At 41.4% G+C, this 21,828-nt stretch overlaps 1 protein-coding gene across 19 annotated transcripts in view; it reads right to left on the reverse strand.

Annotated features, from left to right (window-relative positions):
- ADGRL2 (adhesion G protein-coupled receptor L2) overlaps positions 1-21,828 on the reverse strand; it is a 378,099-nt gene that overhangs the window by 142,985 nt on the left and 213,286 nt on the right. For 15 of the 19 annotated variants that reach the window (XM_039384672.1, XM_039384669.1, XM_039384667.1 and 12 more), the window contains exon 1: positions 13,833-13,928. The exons of 2 other annotated variants lie outside the window; for them this stretch is intronic. The gene's annotated coding sequence lies outside the window, so the exon portion shown is untranslated. Of the gene's footprint in view, positions 1-4,045; positions 4,142-13,832; positions 13,929-15,457; positions 15,518-21,828 lie in introns of those variants that run through there. 2 more of the 19 variants (XM_039384662.1, XM_039384663.1) reach the window with 2 other exon arrangements.

The raw sequence follows: 21,828 nt of genomic DNA on the forward strand, positions 1-21,828 counted from the left end.
CAGCAAGTTCTCCCACTGCCCCACATATTTTTCATAAATCCTAACCAATTACTTTTAATAATCTGTTAATGCTGCAGCTTTATGTGGTGTATTGGTTATGTATCTATTTAAAAATACACACAGAAATAATTTACTGGATAGCTTTCAGCAGACCTACTATAAAACTTTCATTTATTTGACTTCGATTCAATTAACATTGGGACTTTGGTAACTTTTTTTTAAATACGTAAAATTGTATTGAACAAAAATAGTTTTAAATAATTTTTCGTATATTGAGTGATTTTCTGTGGAAAATACGTAAGAACTAAGAAATCTATTGGTTACAGAATCTTAGCAATATATCACATGCAAAGATGAGTCACTGCTGGAGGAAAAAAGTAAGCTAAATATAATTAAAATAACCTAAACTTTTCAATTGGCCATTAATTAGGTAGATAACAGAAAGACACTGATTTTGCTGTAAATCACTGTATTGTGGGGTTTTTTTTAATTAAAATCTAAGGGACCATATGTTCATAAACAGGCTGAAAGCAGTACTTGTCTTATCACACCATTGTCTAAACATTGCTGTAAACATCACTGTAATCAGAAATAATATTATTAGAAGTGAAGATGCAGCAAGGATATATGAATTCTGTACAGATGGCAGGAGTATAAGGCATAGTTTTATTCCCAGGTATACCTGGAAGATCACACTGGTTTTATGTGCTCCGTTCGGCAGATTTTCCATTCAGGAGCCAGGAACTGCTGATTACTTGCATCCCATTTGCCAAATACAAAAGCTTTATTAGTCATAACAGCACTGCTGTTCCAAACAGACAGATACAAATAATAATAAAAAAGATAAAAGAAGAGAAAGACTTGCCCCTTCTTCAGGGTCAGCTGTCTGTGGGCAGTTAAGTATAACTCAGTGTGGCTTCATTTCTAATGCACACTGCAAGTAAAATGACTACAGTGTGGATTTGTGTTTTGATCTGTTGTCTTGCAAACAGAAGAATACTGATTTTAAGAAGCCATTCATTATGGCACTTGTACAAAAAGAAAACTGATCAATCTTTATCTTGGTTATAGATACATATTCCAAAAACGCTTCAGGAGAGCACATAAGGCTAACAATTTGGTAAGAATATTTCTGCATATATTTTCCACTTTCAAACGTAGAAACTGTCTTCTAAAATATCAGACAACTTTTTAAATTATATACACACGTAAAACGAATCCGCTGCAATCCATTTAAGAGCTCTGAAAATTAATTATAAATAATTGTAGTGTCAAACACGGATAAGATGCTTTACCTCTTACTGAGTTTTTACGCATTATTCACCATTTTATCCTAAGTACTGGTTCCTTCTCAGCCAGGGTGTAACAAGGCAAGGGCTGCCCTCAACAATGCAGGCACAGTTCACGCTCTGAAACCGGCTGGAGCTCCACATTCACCGGGGGTAACATCCATCCTTTTGTGTCTCCTTTCTCCTCACAGACAAAAGATCCGATCGTTTTCCACAGTTCGAAATGAATGAAAAGTGAAGCCAATCTAAGAACCCACGGGAGCTTGTCTAAAATAGAAAATGTTATTCTCCGGGTCGTAATTCTTTCTGCCGAACACAAAACTAAAGACAAAGTTGCACAGTTCTGCACCAGATCCAACACGGAGGAGCTCCGGGGCACAGAGAAAGCCACACGTGGCCACCACCATTACAAAAATAACAAAAAAAAGAAAAAAAAAAACCAAAAACACATTTAAGCCTGTGTGCAACTTCTACTGCACATTTTCAGAAGTGGAACGTTTCATGTTAAAAGAAACATGTATATCTTTCCTTTGGCTTCTGGTAATCAATAACAATTTAAAACAGGCGGGTACAGGATCTTCCTACAGAAAGTCTTATACACAGAATTAATCCAAAACATCCAGGAAAAGTCACGTCTTACAAATTTAACCAATACTCCCAATGCATCTGTACAATATATGGAACGTGAAGGGGAAATGTCTTATATCTATATAATTTCTTAATTTGTAATGACCTTGTTATCATACCGTAAATCAGGGAAATAAAGCTATTTTTCTTTGTTTAAACACTCATTATTTTCAGTATTTACTAATTATAGCTCAAGATACCTTAAAATATGTGGCTGTTTCGTCACACTCTGCCACACAGACTGCTGCACCACTCAATGCACTTACTCATAAATGACTACATAACCTCATGTATTTTGTTCAATTAAACCCCATAAGTCTTTTTTATTGACAAAACCTAATTTAGTTTTATTCAGTGTGACTGGTACACTGCTTCTGCCAAATAAGTGAGTATTAATGCCTCACTTTTTTGTTTCCTTAAAAAACAGATGGAAAATTTTAAGAATTAAGGAACAGCTTGAATGTCACTTACATGAAAATTGTACAAGTACGACATTATTGTCACTTTTGTTGCTTGCAGTGATTTTAAGAAGTATCTAAGTTACTTATCACCACAAAAACCTGGCACTAATGAAAGAAAATGTGTTACGCTACAGCTAAAAAAAAAAGGAACATGATTTTACCGAAGGAGGCTCTTCCAATGTAGCTACTAAATTACCATTGTTCCTCCTTCAAACTGCAAGGGTGTTAAAAAATGTATCTTAATCCCAGCTACATTATCCTCCCAACAGAACCGAGGTGACATACACGTGTTGATTTTCATACTGTAGGGCAATCTCCCCTGAATGGAGCTTGTGCAACACCCTTACCTCACCGGGGAAGAGAGAGACACACCGTGTAAAGAAAGATTATGTCCATCACCTCCCCACAATTCCTCAACGAGATTAAATGAACAAACCTCTCTCTCTTCGTCATGACTAACACATCAGCATTTTCCCACGCAGAAAGGATGATACAACTTCCCAACTCCTAGGACCTATCAAAATCTCTATGAAAGACACCACTTATATATTTTCTGGAAATCTTACTATTATAATCCTATTGGAGTGTAATTGCTGTGGCTAATATTCTTACCCTGTTATGAAAATGCTCAACATAAATGTGGCACTGAGTTGTTAAGATAATACATGATCATGCTGTGAGAGGGTAATACCTATACAATAGCCCTTGCCAATACCATAAATCTCTTTATTAGACAACAACCTATTACAGGAGATCTACTTAACTGTTTCCCTACTTAGAGGGCCATTTGGTGTTACAATAACAAGCTGACTTTTCACATTAGCGAGGATTAGCCAGTATAAATAATAAATCGACACAGAGTTGCTGCTCTTTTAGATATGGGAACCCTTTCCTGGTGTTTAAAAAGAGAATCCAAACTAAATCCCCAAGACCACGTTAGGTTGAACATATGTTAACTTTAAAGTTCTGTTAGTTTAAACTAACAAACCCCCCCACCCAAACATCAACTCGAAGCAATTTACTACAGGATTTACCACAGATTTACTACAGGAGCTGTTTCTGTTTTATGGAATGTGCCTGCATACTGCTTTATCTCCTAACATCATAACAAATCATCCCGAAATTTACTGAAATATTTTAAAGTAAAATGATTGCCACCACTTTTCCAGAGATAAACAGCACAGAATTCATCTAAGTACCATCTATTCTGCTTCTTGCTCAGCAACTACAACTGTCTAACAAATGAATTATTTTCTTTTCTAAAGTCTTAACTTTTTGAAGGACAACACACTTTCATCATCCAGAGAACTACAATACAAATTATAAGGCATTCAATACACCCCATCATTTGTTTCACTGCGCTAGATGAAGGAAATATCACTATTTGAAATACGCATTTCTGATCCTTTAAGCCAGTTTTTAAGTTACAATTTACAAATAAACTTCGGTTATGACATTACTTGCTCTTTGTTGCATTTACCGAAGCTTAAGAGAGAAATCCTCACGACTGTTTGCTTGGTTTATCGACTGATCAATAATATTTGGGTGAAACTCGTTCACCTTTTTATATTTTAAACAGAGAAAAAGCGAAACTAAGAGTCGGCCTCGCATCTGCAGTCACCTTGATTCTGATTCATAACCCTGCTTGCACAAATAGAAAAGACTTACCCACTGCTTTTTGCTAGCACATTCCCCTGCCCGGGCTGCTCCCAGGACAGGCAGGGCTGTGCTGTCTCTCCCGTGCTGACAGGACATTTTTAGAATCTGAGAAGGCACTTTATAAAACAAAAAATCTGCTTCCCGTCACACAGAGCACCAAAACTGTCCTCTTGCACCTCGACAGGCAAGAACTGTTCTCAGCTGCTTCTCAATTGTTTTATAAGAAGGCACTTCTTTGAAATACGAAGTATTTTTGAAGTCAGCTTTTGCTTACTGATGTTTTAAAATTTTTGCCCGCTGTTATTTACTGTTACTGATGGACAGTCTTTTTAAGAGCTGTCTTGCAGAGCCTTTCTGCTCTGCATAACAGAGAAGGCACTGTGAAATGAAATTGTACTTACTGGAAACAATTCAGCTCCCAATGCCTTGATTACTCTGATTATCTCATATACAAGCTCCCTCTGCAGGTAATAATAAGAATGAGCAAAAATATGTGAAAAATGTGGGTAACAGCCGGCACAGGAAACCAAATAATCAGTCATCATTTTAAAGAAACTCCCCCAGAAATCCTTCTCCAATGTTATCCAACATAAGGAGTTACCACAGAAAACATTCTTTTTTTTTTTTTTCCCAGCTCTGTGTCTCTTCTCATCCCCTTGGAAAAGATAAACATTCAGCTTTAGTTTTCCTGTATCAAAACATACAAATTTTTTCTTCCTAAATGCTAAACTAAACGGTCTCAGTTTGGAGAGAAAAAAGAAAAAGAAAAAAGAGGAAAAGAAAGAAATCACAAGAAAAAAAAATTGCTCTGCTTATCCAGAACTGAATAGAAATTAATGACCACCCCAAAGAAAACAAATTCATCCTATCTGATGCATCTCCCTCACCCGAAACCAAATAAAACAGCAGCATCTCTCATTTTATTCACTGCTGGGAGATAAAACCCAATGCCACTTCTAGATACAATCACACAGGCACTCCGCCCAAGTTTAAAATGCAATTAAACTGAATGGTAAGTTACCTTGAAAATAAATTAAAAAAAAATGTCCCTACCAACTCATATCAAATCATGAAGTAACAATATAGTTTTCATCCAACTGGAGGCAAATGTTTTTCTTCCAAAAGACATCACCCTTAGAACGTCTGAAGTTTGTTCACTGTAACAGCATGAGCTTTATAGACAAAAATCCCTTCAACGCAAATGGAAAAGAGCTTCAGTGAGGGAAGCCATAAATATTAAGTACATCATAATTAAGCCTCCATCCTATCTAACCTTTAGCACAGAGAAAAAACTGGGAAGCCATCAGGCAGCATTAATTTCTCTTCTTACACGGAAAGAACGACCGTGCCCCTGCAGTTTTGTTTCTCCTGCAGAGCCAGATCTCCCTTTCTGCCAGGAGTGCTCTCAGACCCATGAAGAACACCCACAAAATAAATGCACACGCACAGGGCAGAAAGTCACGCGTGCACTGTGCCACTTGAATTTTCACTGGAAAAATAAATTCAAAAATACAACCTTTCAAGGTTTCAGAGCCAGCTTTAAAAAAAAAAAAAAAAAAAAAAAAAAACACAAAACCAAAAAGCACACTCGTGATATCCAGCATGGCTACAGCCATTACACGGGATAAATGTAGGACAAATTTTGGGTGTTCACTTCAAGATGATGAGTCTGCTGCATGCAGAGCTCTTCTTTGCTGCTGGAATATCTTTAACAGTTGGATCTACAACCGGTTACTATCAGATACTATTACACACGTCCTCAAATGAGGAAAAGAATAAGGAAGTAAAGAAAGCAGGGAAAAAAATTACATTTTGGAGATACGATGCTCTAATCAAGCACGGGTAAGATAACTGCCTGAAGGGCAAAAGGATTTCTTCTCACTTTCAAATTATGTCAGCCAGCACCTCCCCTCCCTCTCCAAAACAACTCCCAGCCTCAGCCCGTTTTCCTGGCACAGCAGCTGAGACACAAACACCCCACTGCTGAGGCACCTTCTCTCCTTAAAGCACTTTATACTGATTTACACAAGAATCGGCCTCACCGACAGACAGTCTGCATTTAAGAAATACCTACTAGGCTGAAGTAAATAAAAACTGCTAGAGAAACTGCCCTTCGATGCTTAAGTGACAAATTTACCAACAAAATGGTTATGAATGGGTCTTCTGCAGAACAGACATTCTGTTCAAAATGAAAATGCAATCTTTATTCATTCTGGGAAAGCCAGGTTGTTTCCAAATCAGTCACTTCACGTAGTAAAAGTCTACAAAATAGTCCAATAGTCTAGTGAAAGGATGCCTGGATCAGACGGAAAAGAATTCTGCCTACCATCAACACAGGCATCAGGAATTCGCCAGAGAAACGCGGAGTCGACAGCAGAACTTGTTCTCAGAAATATTTTCTTAAAATGGCACTTTATTTAGAAGCAACGCTGCCTACTGCAAGGGAATTGTTTGTGAGCACTCTTCACCCCGGCGCAGACTGCTGCGCTGTAAAAAATTAAAAATACGATACTGTGAGAGAATATGTAGAAAAGTGAACTAAAGTCTCCTCCTGGTATGTGATGGCTCTCCACTGCTCTCGCAGGAAGGCTCCAAGTGCACCAGAGCCCAGCAGCAGCAAAGCAAGGATGACAGCCAGGAACAAGGTCGGTCATCCCCTCCCCAGCTGGCAGAAACAACTTTAGCAGCAATCGGCATTATTATTCTGTCACCTGCATTCAGAGCAGTAATCGGTGTGAGGTGTCGGCTGATCGGAAAATGCCAACAGAGGGCACAAAGGAAAAAGCAGCAGCCAAGCCTGAACGAGAGACTGGGGGGTTTATCACATCCAGAGGCATCCGAATAAACAGGAGCAGCCTAATTTTTAAAGCATAATTATCCGGCGACAAGTTGTTCTGCTGCTCCTTTGCTGCTATCACCTGTTTTTTCAGCAGCTGCAGCCACAAATCTCACGGTGCACGAAGGAGCTGCACCTCTCACCCTGTGCACACCCAGAGCTCGCTGCTCCCACACCGTCCCCAGCACAGGAAAGCAGCAAAGCAGCCCAAGGCATCAGAAAATTCCCCTCCCTGCCATAAAAGGTATGAACACTCCCACGCAGATCTATGCATCGAGACATCCCTAATTTAAGCATCAACATGTTAAGCACATTTTTATTCATACAGCATCAGAACTTGGGATCTCAAATAGCACTCCTCATTCCTGTTATTTCATTCCAGCTTTTGTAGCTCATTGTGGCCAAGTAACACATCATTAGCATAGTATAAAAACATTCATATACATTGATCAGGGTCAAGCCAATCTGTGTTACATTTTAAAATCCATTCCCCATTTTCCCCGATATTGCCGGTTTTGAAAAAGGAAATGCCTTTCTTGGGTGATAAACACATTGTAAGAGACTGTTAAAGCAAAAAGACAGTAATTTCAGAGTGAGTTAGTACACCAGGGGACAAAACAGGCAGACCCAGACTCTACTGTATTTGTACGAGGAAATGGCATAAGATAAATCTCCTATGACAAAAAACTGCATTACGTTAAAAGGAAAATATTCCTAATACTGAGTCTCCAAAAGAAACACAAGTAGCTTCTTACCAGCTCTAACTAGATTTTCTCTGAAGATAGCTACACTCCCTACTGAAACGCAGACATTGATACTTAAATCTTTCTGTGTAAATGTTAGTGTTTATAATGTGCTCCTAAGAGATTAAGATTAGAAAAAAAAATAACCACACAACCAAGACAGGCCCTATTTTTCTCAGCCCATGATCACTTGTCAAGCCATGATTAATGCTGTGCTCTGTAGAGGGAGACATTACATCTAGGCTACAACAGACCTAAATTTTACCCTAAGGCAGAAGTCTGATTTAAACATCTCTATTCAAAGTGACATTTGTCCTCTCTTTTCAACCAGTTTCCTCTGAAATTCCAGTAAACTGACTTTGTGACCTACAAATGGTCCATTGATTCTAACTTGTCGTGCTGCCTGTCCTTGTAGCAAAGTTAGTTTTGGTGACTGAATGAAGCAAGATGTTATGCATTCAAGAAAAATCCAGGAGCAGAGTCCATTAGGTGCTCTATTAAATGCTTGGTTGGATAACAGCGACTGGAATTTATGGCTATAAGGATTCCAGCTTACACAGAAGACCTAAAGATGAATACCGAGGTCAACATTAAAAAATCAGAAAATATTTTGATATTCAGAAGTAACAATGGCCTTCCTATTCCGAGGTGATGAGCAAAGATATCTTTTTTGTATTACAGACAAGAACATGGGCATCGTCAGAGCCACCCTGAAAAGTAATTACATTTTATCTCTTGCCTTTCACTCTGAAATGTCTGCTAAGGTATTTACATTTGTCTGTTACATGAACAACAGGAGAAAAAAATAGTTGTTATCACTTATCTCAAGTAAATACTATTTCTCCAGTGAATGGTGGTATTCCATCTATTTTATAAAGTTATTGTTAGATCCTCTGATTTATCTGTAACTGCTGTTGAAAGAATCAAAATAAGACATGCTTATACCTTATAAAGAAATAGCCAAACAGCAGACCTAGACATGTAGAATAGTCAATATCCTTCTTACTGAACATGAAACATGGCAACATTTGATAATATTAAGCAATTTAGACAGTGCTGGCAAGTTCCTACTAGCCAAAGTAATCTTATTTCTGGTGCTTTTCAGGGTAAATTGATTTTTTTTTCCCCTCCTCTTAGCTGCTCTGATAATTGAACAAATGTATACAAGTGTGATGGGATTTTACTTAGCAGACAACACACAAAACATTCCCCGAACACGAAGCACTTTGCTCATAAAAACGAATTTTTGTTGTAATCAAGGAAACTGCATCTAAGCTTGCTTTGTGCCAGGGTAACAATCAACAGCATTTTGCCAGAGACTGCACTCCACCTGCAGGTGTTGAGCACTGTGCCTGCTTCAGTCAGGCTGCAATGCTTTCTACTGTTATGCCTTTCTAAATAATTCGGATAATGGCAAGCTAGAGCTGGTTGAATCATTACAGCACCTTCTGATAATCAAAAAGAAAGAATTCGTGACATAAGCGTGTTACATATTCTTCTAAAACCCACAAAATCCTCCATTTCATGTAACAATCCATAACCTGGATTCTCAGTTTGAAGACTTTCTTCTTCCTACAGACTCAATTCCTGGTTAACTCTCAGTTTGCACCCCGAGAACGCTGCAGGACCGTGGCACTCACTAAGTCAGAGTATTTCTATAATCAAATTGTTGATATTAAGCAACACAATCTTCCCAGTGTCTGCTGGAGGGACACACCTCGTACATCACAGGCTGAAAAAACACATGAACTCCAAGAAAATTAGCTCCTGAAGAGGGCTTGAAGCCTGTCGTCTTTCACCTTCCAAATGAAGAATGTTAAAAAGAATCACACTTGTTAAATAAAGACTAGAAGTATTCTCTACACCAGGTATATATTCACATTAAATTGCAAGTTACCAGTATTCCAGAGCCACCTGCTACTTTTATTTGAAAAAGTGTTGGAAACAAAATGCAGCTATCTTTGCAAACTATTTAAATATTAAACACGATTGTTAAGAGTATTGAGAATGGCCTTAAAACAGCTTGTTGTTCTTCCAGTCTTCTTGACATCCAGTTACACCCGTGATGGTTTAAATCTTTTACTCGTTTCAAACTGAGGGTTTTAAAAAAAATAACAGACAGCCTTTAAGTTTAAAAGCTGCACATAAACACTTAAAAAGGTGAAATTCTTGCAATTTCAAATCTCTTTTGTACATCACAAGCATCAATCCTAAAAAAAAAAAATGCTTTGAAAAGGGTGTGTTTAATATGACACCTCCAAGTAACATGACTGACTGTAAATTTTCCTGGCCTGTGCTCTGAAGGATATTGCTTTATAACTGACTGCTTGTCTACCTAGGCATGAATATGAGTTCCATTATACACCAGATGTAGTTTAACTTCTTCACTTGCAGTTGACCAGGTAAAAAAAAAAAAAAAATCACTAATTGTTACTTCCAGCTCCTGTATAATCAGTCATCCACAGATACTGCTCAGTGGACATGCAGAGGAGACAGAGCATTTTTTTATATAAAATATCTCCAACCAGTTACTGGTAGGTTATTCATCAGTAGTAGTAGTAGTATTACTATTACTATGCACGGTGCAATCCTCTGCAAGGGCCATACTATAAGTCACCATTATTTTCTTACACGTATGTCAACATCATAGGTGGACACAGGATGAGCAAGGGCTTGGAAATACAAAAACTTTTAGTCCAAATTTTAGTAAAAACTTATGATTGTGTTTCTGTGCTCTCTAAACACCAAACAATTCTTTCTACTGTATGGTTATGATGATTTATGTGAATTTATGACACGCTATCTAGAAATGTATTTCAAACATAACTTTCATAAATACTTTGCCTAACTAGAGACTTCTCTCTCCAAAATCCTTAAGTGAAAATTGTGGACCTTTCTAAAAAGCTGTCATTCAAAACTGTAGCATTTTTTCTTCATTATAACTATTCTCATTTAAAAAAAAAAATCTCTTAATCAAAGTGTCGTGCCTACATATCACATTTTAGAAAACCAATCGTGTTATTACATACTATTAACCATAAAGACCACAAACGCCTAAGACTTGCTTATTTAAATTTTAATAAGGTACTTCCTTACTAGAGACTAGAATTCCTGAGTAACCCCCTTCCCTGACTTTATGCATTAAAAGCAATAAGAGATAAATAAAACATTGAGAAAGCTTCTGAAGTGATCAAATAAGAACTAACTAAGCAAACTTTGGTTTTTTTAAAGCTCTCCTCTTGCTCATTTTAAGAAGGGAAACACCCAGAAGCCTGGTGTTAATGTCTCTGCTGATTGTGAAAATTGCAGCAATAAAAACTCCAACTGCTTGTTTTAAATTAAGACTTGCAAGACTACATGTGAGATCTGTATCTTTACATTAGTTTTTATAACATTTGGAAGTTTAGTTGCCTGCTTTGATGTTGGTCTATTAATGAGCAGGGGAGCCAAAAGCCAGAAAAAAAAAAAAATGTTTACTGGAAATTCTCAAGTCAAAACCTGAAGTAATTGGTTTGTTCTACCCCACATGATTCAACATCCTGATCCCCCAACTACCAGCTCCCTGAGCTTTCTGAACGTCTACGCTTTTTTACTGTTGCCAACACATAGTAACCCACAGTGATTGAAAATGGCAGCTGAAGTGCTGCTGCAGCACATTAATTTTTCTCTAAGTGGTCCAATTTTGTCATCTGAATGTTGAAAATCGTCTTTCCGCTACTTTTTTTTTTTTAAATCTTCGGAGATTTGTCGAATTTGGGGTTGGCGTCATATAAACCGAAGTGCAACGTTTTCAAGACAATTTTTAGATTATCCCTAATAGCTGAAAGGATAATGCGCTTTCTTTATAGCACTCTGCATTCAAAGCAGACTAGTTAACAGCAACTTAAGTGTGATAATGGCACTTACATCAATATGTTCCTTTTACACCACCAAAAGGTACTACATCAGACAGCTGAAGACATTAGGTAAATAAACGGCTGGAAATCACCTGAAAGTAATTATGTCATTTTAGGACCACTAAAGACATCTATTTACAAAACGCCCAAGTGATCGTCTCCATCTAAGAATGACAGAACTCCATATAAATCATTTTATTAAGCGCAGTGTTTTTCACCAAGACGTACCATATATACTCAGTTCCTTCATGAAATGAAAGGACACTGATGCACGAGTGAAGATACCCTACTCTAAAGGCACATCACTTTCATGGCTTTAAAAGAAACAACCCTCAAATGGTGAGCCAGAAGAAAAATAAATTATCAAACAAACAAACGCCAAACAACAGCCCAAATGCTACACATCAAGCACTTAAACTTTCTAAAAACACAATTGTATGTTTAAAAACGCAATCGTTTTAAAAACAAAATGGTATGTTTTTACTATGTGTATCATTCAAGTAAAACATTTGGAAAGAAGCAATAGGCAAGGAAAGCATAGGAAGTTCTTTCTTGCCAGAGATATAAACCAGAATATAGTTCCAAAGAAACATCTGGCCCCTGGAAAAGGTCCCAACTTACTGATGGATAACTGGATTTTGCTTGGCTTTTGGGTTGCTGGATTATGAATATTGATTTGCAAAGACAATAAAATGGTAGGCTGGGCCACATCCCCTCCCAGACTCAAAGATATAGTAACAAAAGAATAAAAAACTGCAAATATGTAGTCACGAAAAACAACTTGCAACGCGATAACTGTTCTACACAGGCACCAGAACAGCACTCCTGCCATAGCTGGTTCCAGATTATTTATTATAGGGTAATACTAACCGCAAATTAGGTTATCTTAGTAAACACAGTATCACTGATTAAATGAGATTACGAGAATTACTCATTTTCACTTTTTCTGGAATGAAAAGGAAATGGAAGCATATGGCCGGTGGTGATCAAAACTTCTTTTAAAACTCTCCATAAAAATACCTATTATTCCAGCCTACCCACCCATTAAGGTGGGAAGCATATTTGTTTCAAAGGCCTGGAATCGAGAGGTCTTTTATTGCAAGATTTCATTTGTTTTCTGAAGTAATTAGAAGGTGCTCCCCATTCAGCCCTGCACGCAGTACCGTGTAGGCCATACCCAGAGCAGGAGCGGCAGAAAGGGCTTTCTAAATCCCCCTCCCAGAGACATCAGAGACCACGCCACAGTGCCTGTCATAAAAGGTCACTTTTTTCCCCTCGGAACAAACCATTAATCAATGGAGTGTAATTGTCCGAGCGTTCGCGAGAGCTCTGCAGCGGAGGGACCTTGTTTTTAACTCGCATAATTGCAAAACAGCAAAAGTTCAGAAACATAACCCAAATCCACCTCCCCATTTTACCCCTTTACAATTCCCACTGCCCTTTGGGCCTCTTCTTGGAAGCAAATGGAAGACAAGCTGAAGTTTTCTCAATTGAGCCGGAGCTAAGAAACCTTTGATATGCTAATACCCTCCTTCAAACGGTAAGAATTCACACTTGCATTAATTCAAACAATTTCTGCAGAATGATGCGAAATGGCACCTCTTTTCGTGGCAAGCAACAAAAGGAGGGAGCCAGGGCGTCTGAGGAAGCCAAACAGCAGAACATTTGTTCCGCAGGACGCCTTCCGTCGCGCACAGGGGCATTTCTGGGCAAAGAAAACACACCTGAGCACCAGCAGAGCTCTTTACTTTCTGACAAACCGCGCTCAAATCCCAGCAGGGCCGGCGCAGACTAACAACAAGATGTTATTTTTAGAGCCAGACACAGCCACGGTGCCTCATGACACACTGTTTTCTGTCTCCAGATGGCCCCAGATTTCTACATGTGAAAATAAATAGAAAATAAAAAAAAAAAAAAAAGTTGCTCTCACCCCACCGCCGACAAAGGGTAATTTATTCCTTTTCCCACAGCCACCCCCCACCTCGCACGGGCCGGGGGGGAACGGGAGGACGGGCGTTCGGCAGAGTTACACAGATAAACCCGCAACAGGTAATTATTTACCGCCCGGGATGCTGCTCGGCGGGGCCGCGGGCCTGCTCGGCGCGGCTGCCGCAGGTCCCTCCGCAGGGCGCGGGGGGGCGGCCGGCGGAGCGGGGCCGCGGGCGGAGCGGGGCCGAGCGCCGGGCCCTGCGCCCTCCTCGGGGCTCCTTCCCTCCTTCCCTCCTTCGCTCCTTCCCTCGCTCCCCGCGGGCGAGGCGCTCCCGCGGCCGGCGCTGCCCGGGCGGGGCAGGCAGGGGCGCCAGGACCCGCGGCTCCCTTACCTGTGCGTGCGAGCCGAAGGCGGCCGGGGCGGGTGTCCCCGGGGCGGGTGTCCCCGGCGGGACCCGCGGTCCGGGCGGCCCCGCAGAGCGGCGGGAGCGCGGCGCGGTCGGTGCCCGGGCTGGGGCGGGCGGCAGCCGGCGCTGCGGCTCGGCGGGCTGGGGCAGCGCTCGGCACGGGCGGCTTCTGCTCGGCGCGGCCGGCCGGGAGCCTCTGCCGGGGCTAAGTCAACATCTTCCTGCGGTTCCCCACGCGCCGCTCCGCACCGAACGCGCGATGCAGCCAGGCTCCCGCACGCACGCACGCGAGGAATAAATTCAATTAAAAAAAAAAAAAAAAAAAAAAAAAAGCCGAAATGGAGGGGAGGACGGGCGCAGCGCCGCGCGTGTGCCCAGCCTCGGGAGTCCCTTCTGAGCAGCGATCGGGAGGCGATGCCCGCAGCTGGGGTAGCGGGGAACAACTCGAACGTTACGATGGACCCCCCTCCTCCGTGTCTCTGTCGCTCGCACCGACTGGATTCACATCTCCCGGGATGACATTCTGGCCTCTGGCGGAGTGCGGCGCCGGCCCCTCCTCGGATTTTCTCCTCTTCCTCCCGGTGCTGCTGCCCCGCCGGCGACTGGAGACCGGGCGCCGGGCGCTGAGCGAGTAACGCGCGCGGCAATGGGAAAAACGCAATACATACACACCAAAAAAAAAAAAAAAAAAAAAAAAAATCCCAGTGAACGTACGGCAGCCTCTCCGCGCTGTGCACCGCGCCGTCTGCGGCTGGGGAGCGCCAAGTCCTGACACGGACTTTCCGCCGGCTCTGAACTGGAGTCACCTCCAGCCTCCTCCCCCTCCAATCTCCACCCCCTCTCCCTGCGCTCCCACCCCTGGGCTCGGCTAATCATATAAACATATTATCACGTAGAGCGGCACCGGCGAAGGACAAAAATCTCTCCCTTCCTGCCTTTTTCAGCCCCCCCGTATCTGGAGAAGGGCGAGGAACGGGTGCTGGCTGCTCAGCAGCGGAGGCCGCGCTGGCCGCTCCCCGCCCCAGCCGAGGGGCGCGCACGGCGCGGGGCCTGCGGCCGCCCCCTCCCCTGCCTGCCTGCCCTACCTCCCCTCCCCTGCCTGCCTCCCCTGCCTGCCCTGCCTCCCCGGCGGCTGCAGGCGCCAGCCCGGCCGGCCGGAGGCGTCCCCGCCGCGCCTTCGCCTTCCCGCTCGCCCTGCCCGCGCCGCGCGGCGGTGCCGGGGCCGAGCGCAGCCGCCCGGCCGCTCCCGCACCGCCCGTGCCCCGCTGCTCTGCCCCCCTCCCCGGCATCACCCCAAAATCCTGCAGCGGCGGGGCGGGAGCAGCGGGGTCCGGCGGCGCTGGCTCGGCAATGCCGGCCCTTGTGCTCCGCTGCCCGCCGAGGCACAGCCGTGCGCTAGGGAAGGCATGTCAGGGCAGGGGAAACAGCGCTTGGAAGCGATTTAAAGGATACCCGGTTGACTCACTGCTGTGCTCGGATACAAAACGCAGTCTAGCAGCGCTGTTGCGTTCTCCCAAAAAATCTGCTCTTGGAAACCAGGTCCGGCATTGCCGGTAGGGCTTGGGTTTTTTCCTCTGTGCTGATGCAAAGCACTGAGGATCCGCTCTGACCTTTCAGGATGTGCGACACGGGCAGTTCCCGGCTCTCAAGGTCAGGGAGAAGCAGCTGGGCATCAGCAAGGGCCGCCGTGCGCGGAGCCAGCGCCGGGCTGCGGGGAGCGACGGGGGGACAGCGCGGTCAGAGCGGCGCAGACCTGCCCTGATTACTGCCCCCTCCCCCTTGATTGGGGTTTTTAGCCATCCCCTCCCTCTGCCAGCTGCAGCACTGAAATGAAATCCTCTCAGCTGCATCTACCCATGGAATCTCGTGTCCTAGGCATGGAAGGCATGAGCACTTGGGGCTTGATCAACTGTTTTAGGTCCAAAGCACATTGACAATTCAGCTTAAAACACCCACACCACGCCAGAGAATCAGGATCATTACCTTTGTCAATGATAATGATTTATTTTTTGATTTAGTCATTTCGACGGCTCTGCATACCTGTGCAATTAGTGCTCTTCTTTAGAAATTGTAGCGTGTCTTAAGAGAAACATGACATGTGAGAAGGAAACTGGATCTTGAAGACCTTGCAATATGAAGTACAGAAAACCACAGAGCTGGTCCAGGGTTCTTCAAAACCACATTAAACTTTCAACACTGCTAGCAATAATCCTGGGGATGAACATCTAATAGTCACTGGAATATGGGCATCCCATAACCACGCAGACCTTCCTCAGTTCAGGGTATCTGTCCAGGGGACTGGGGAGTGGAAGGACAATCCCAGGCTTTTAGGACCAAGGGAGGAGTTCAGTGCACCTTCCTGAGGCTGATTTCAGCTGTATTAAATCTGTGAACTCCCTCAAAACCCAACTCAGCATGGGAGGACAGGAGATCATCTGTCTATGGAATAGTTCGTGCCCACTATGTGTAGTGAAGAGTTTGGGTTCCTGGGAGAGCAAAACAGAGCAAAAGAGCAGGTTCTCTATGAAGTCCTGTGTGTATTCCTAGTATAGCCAACAGCCCTTTCTTGCTGAATATCCTTATAAATACCTGTATAAACCCTAGCTAACCTCGTATGCATTTCTAATGGAATTAAATTATACAGGCGTTTTAATGTATTTCATTAGAAACCGGTTTTCATTGAAAGGGTTGGTTGCATCTGTTATGGAAACATGCTTGAAAAGAGGGTCACAGAAATATACAGACATAAATATTGATTTGCCATGATTTTACCGGAGTTTTAAAATGTATCATTAGCAAATCCTACCTTTTCTTTTTTTTCCTTTTTTTTTTTAATAAGTGTGATTGCAGATAAGCGGTGATAGCCCTGAGCTGACAGACTCGTGCTCAGTTGATGAGAACAGGATTTAGCCAGAAAACTGTCGATAATACAAGAATTAGCTGGAGTTGACCGTTTTCCTTTGAGAGGACACAAGAGAGGAATTCTTCTGTTTGCAGCAAAAAAAGTCTGTTGGGTTCTCTAAAGTTTGTTTTTTTTTTTACCCAGGAAAAAATTGCAAAGAGCTGCAGAACTAGGCCTTGTGTTAATATTTGTAGAAGTCAACGTGAATTCGCCTATGTGGATTCAACTGCAGGACTGAAGTTCATTTTCCCTCTTTTCATCAAAAACTTCTGGAATCATATTTCTGTCTGCATGCAGAGATGGAGTTTTACAACTCCAAGTTTTACAACTCTAAGCTGTAAAACTGAGTTTTAAACAATCGTTAAAAATGCAGGGATCTTTTAGCATTGGTTTCAAAAACACGTGTTTCCATTAATCCTCATTAAAACTGCATTAAGATATAAGAATACCTGGCAGAGGTGTATATTGTTTTGGCAAGTAAAATACTATTATTCAAATTATTAATTTTACTTCACATGAATCAGCATCTGTTTCTTTAAAACAGAAAAATTGTACACACATGTACCCATGGCATACTTGAATCTGATCCTTTAGTTTTTCCTCAGCCACAATCATTGCCAGATTTGAATATTAATATGTAAGAATGAATTATAACAAATCAAGTTTCTTTCCATCATTATGACTGCCTACTATTTGATTTTTGCCATATCCCCATAAAATATGAATCTTATTCCATAGAGACTCCACAAATAAGTACAGACAAGTAGATTTTCCTTAAAACCTTGCTTTGCTGCAACAGTGCAAAATACCTAGCTTGAAAACACTCCAAGAAATTTTATAGTCTTATCAAAGTAATTGGATGATATTTTACCCCCCCTTTTTACTAATGTTATATTTGTAATGTGTCATGTTAGGCTGCATATTCTGTGTGTGTGCTCTCCAGTTGCTCTGATGAATCTGCTGGCTCATGTCTTCTAAAAACTAAAAGCAAATTCTTAGTAATTTTTAAAATAATCACAACAATTGCATATCAATTAGCATTTCTAGGGACTATGTGTAGGACAGTAACTACTGGAAAGATTTAACTTTAACTGTCAGCTGTGTACTTGGAGGCACATCTGAGAAAGATGATTTAACTTGTGGCATAAATTAACCAAATTATGATGTCTGTAATATGATCTTGTAGACTCCACTAACTTTTTTTTTTTTTTTGTGAAAGAACTGCATCTTACATCTGCCTATTCTTAAAAAGGTTAATTTAAAATGCTTCAATATCTTGATAAATAATATTTTGTATTGCCCTAAGTGTTGGTTGCCCCGTGAGAAATGATTTACACAGATTTTATGCAGCCTATTTTTTTATTACTGGAGTTTTATGACTGAACTTTAAATAGTAGTGACTGACATTTCCTCTTGTCTGTCTGTACTCCTGTGAATAACGTATCAATGAACTTCTAATTAGATGTAATGTTAGCAAAGACTGATGGAGGAGGTAGTAAATATATGTAGTGAGGTAACGTCAGCTAAAATTGATGTACTAATGTAAGGACAGAGTTTAATTGGTATAATGTAAAGGCTTGAGTTTTTTTCCATGGTACATGGAGATGTAACAAACCATTACATGATTTTGCCATTTCAACATAAAACCGAAAAGGGGAAAATTTTGCTTGTTTTATTTAGGAAAACCCCCAATTAATTTTTGCAGGCAAATTTATATAAATAAACTGTGAATGATGCAGCCCATAATAGGAAATATCCAATGTATTGCCTTAAAAGTTTGGAAATATATCTTGACAATTACCGGTCTTTTAAACTAAGTAATTGATTTTAGTGTCACTTGGGGAAAAAAATGAAACCCATCCATAAAGAAAGAGAATTCTGCAGCTGTTCCTAACAAATAAATGTAATAAGAATTTGCATTTTGCATAGTTTACTTCAGTAATCAATTTTAATGACTCATAATCTATATCATTATTCAAGAAATGACAAAATCATTGACTTACTCATAACACTTGCTAATTGTTTTTAAAAATAAATTCTATACATGACTAAGGAAACACCCATTTCCACTTGCTTTATGTTAAATCAACATCTAACCACTCATGGTGATTTCATTCAAAGAAAACAGAAGGAACACATTAGCTGTGTGGTTAAAGAGATTGATGGGCTTCAAACATTTTAACCATGAATGGTTTTTTTCCAACTGTAGAAACGCATGTTTTTAATTTAAATGGCTTCAAGAAAATGAAGATCATTTTATCCAACAAAGCTGTTGTTTCTTGTTTCTTAGAAATTAATTTAATTTTGTTTAATTAAGTAATATTAGGAAAAACGTTGTTCAGAGAAAACGCAGCTATGAAACAAAAGCATGTCTGTGCCATATTAACCAGGTATCCTGAAACGGAATTTTTGTATCACATTAATAAATTTTAAGAGATCAATATGATTTTTACCAATGAACTGAGATACAGCTTTTTATGCTCGTGCTAAGACTTTGCAGTTGCCTGTTCACTCTCTGAAGTAAATTTGGGGGAGTGGTGGAGCTCCATGTTACTGAAGGAGTACATTCCTTACTTTGGATTTCAGGTATTTGGGGTGTCTGTTGGTGGAGAAAAGTTTCCAGTCAAACCCTGCAGGCGTTTACAAAGGCCAGAGAGTTTCCAGGCCTGAGCTGTTGGGAGTCACGGAGCAGAACAGGGTTAAAAAGAGACCAGCACAATTCCCTGCTTTCCTATGAAAACAGGAGCTTAAACGATCATCCCAGCAAAGGAACTGCAGTGCTGAGCTTTTGGGGAAAGGGATATGTAAAGAGATCCCAATTCTCCAAACAGTTTTCCACATTTCTAGGTTCCCTTTTCTCCAACTGCTGTATCTGCACAGGCATGACTTCTGCATTTGGGCAGCAAAAAAATGTTTGGGGTTTTTTGTTTGTTTGTTTTTTTAAGGGGAGAAGCCCAAGAGAATACTAAGAAATTAAATAGATTTTTCTATTTAAAATAAATGTAATTTTGCCTGGCAGGTAGGGAGCTCCTTCTCCTCCTTCCCCTTACACAACCATATTATACAATTTGCCATGACTTTGCTCAATCTCTGTAATTTGCAGCCAGAGAAGTACCCGTATCTCAGACTGGCATGTGTGGGGGTCACTGTTTATTCTCACCACCTCTCCTTACCTCTTCCAACCCTCCTGCTTGTTATAACAGAATGGGAGTGTTTGAAACGGAATGAGAGAAGGAATGGATGCCTGTGCTAAGCCCCTATAACACTTATGATTGCTTTATGAAATTCCAGTTGCATCTAGATTCCAATCTAGAAGTTATATTTATTACAGGGTGCTTTTAAGTATCATTTTACCTAGGTTTCTGGCCACTCCTCTGTTCCCAAAATGAAAGGTGATACAAAACAGATGAAGAATGAAGAACTCAAAGGCAAACCATTGTATTTGCAAGTATGAATCCACAAAGCCCTTTCTCTTCTTCCCAAGCCCCTAATGTAATCATCCTAAGCACTGTTAAAATCCGTATTTTTGAAGGCATAGGCCAAGATTTGAGGAGATCTGCACAGGTCTACAAAACCATAAGGATTTAGATGCCTACACTGGGGGTAAGGTTATCTTTACTTTCTGGAGAAGTTATGGGATAAAACACATCCAAACCTTGGACCACTGACCAGAACTCAGGTCTCCCCAGTCCAGCTGATTGTCCAAATCATGAAGCTACAGAGCCACGTTCCTCTGGTGCTCTCACTTTCTAGCCCAGTGAATCCTGAATCATTTTCTGCCTGGTGCATGACTTTAACAGAAGTGGAGAATATTTCCGTGTCCAGTCAGGCTGTGGGTTAGAGAACTGTTCAGCTGGGGAGAAATATGCATTTGAAACACTTCAGGCAGAGGAGAGAACTGAGCCTGTTTCGTACACTTTGGACAAGTCCCTAACTGCTGGTTGTAAGATAAAGCCACACCTCTGAAGGAGAGGGATGATTGCCTGTGGGTTCAGTGGCAGCCTCACTGTTTTCAGGAGTGTCAGGTGCTCTTAGAGTCTGACTGTCACCTTTAACTGCTCAGCTTTGTTTTACAGAGCCTTAGCAATAACTTAGGTGCAGAGCTGGATTTATCTTGACTGAAGAAATATTTGGCATGATGAGCATTACAGCTGGAGGAAAATTTGATATAAAGACATGGAAGTGCCTATGGAATAGAGACATCTTCTCCACGTAGGCAGCTTCGAAGCAGAGGAGTTTTTAAACTTAACGGCTTAAATTCTTTCCATGTTTCTCTTTAGGAGTCAAGTTGCAGAAATTCTATACACTGCCTACGTGAAAATCTGGTCCATAGTCATAATAATCAAGTTGAGAGATATGGTAATAGGTTATGAGCAGGAAAGAACAGGGTGCTCACAATCAATCAGGAACAGAAAAGAACCTCCTGCTGGGACTTCCTCACCTCATGATTGCAACTTTCGAATTTCCCTTATCAAAAGATGGGGCCTGAGAGCCATATTTACTTCCAAACTTGCATATTTCAGTTCACTTCTGCTGTTTTCCCAATGTGCCACTTAGGTGTTATTCTGTCAGAACGAGTGTTTCTTTTTTAAATTCGAATGTTCAATTGGTAGCTTTAATCAAGACAATGTATGAGTCGTCCTTTCCTCTGGTTCTGCCTCCCAGTTTCTCTTGCCATCCTGGAAGTGCTCAGAACCTCGGCTGATTGGTTATCCTTGCTTTGATTTTGTTGTGTGCTTTAACACAAGGACTTGGTGCCTTATATTTTTTATAAGGATGTGTTTTTTCTCCCCGGTCCTGATTGCCATTGGAATGGTGGAGGTTCCGTGATTGGCTCCCTCTGGAGCAGATACCAGGGATGGATGGTGGATCACTGGTCAGGGGGCCCAGACACAGCAGCAAACCCAGTCTCTCCCAGCTCCCCATCAACTCTGTCCAGCAGCACAGCTTTGCAATCCATCTCAGCTGACACGAGCAGAGTGTGGAGAGGGACCCACATTTGTTTCCAGGCTTACATCTAGTCCACATTTTGTCATGCCTGTATTCCAGGTGTAACCCTGGCAGCTGGAAAGAACAGTC

The sequence above is a fragment of the Pipra filicauda genome, unplaced genomic scaffold (genome assembly GCF_003945595.2).
Source record: "Pipra filicauda isolate LSUMZ 115617 unplaced genomic scaffold, ASM394559v2 scaffold36_size6622888_pilon, whole genome shotgun sequence".
Lineage (NCBI taxonomy): Eukaryota > Metazoa > Chordata > Aves > Passeriformes > Pipridae > Pipra > Pipra filicauda.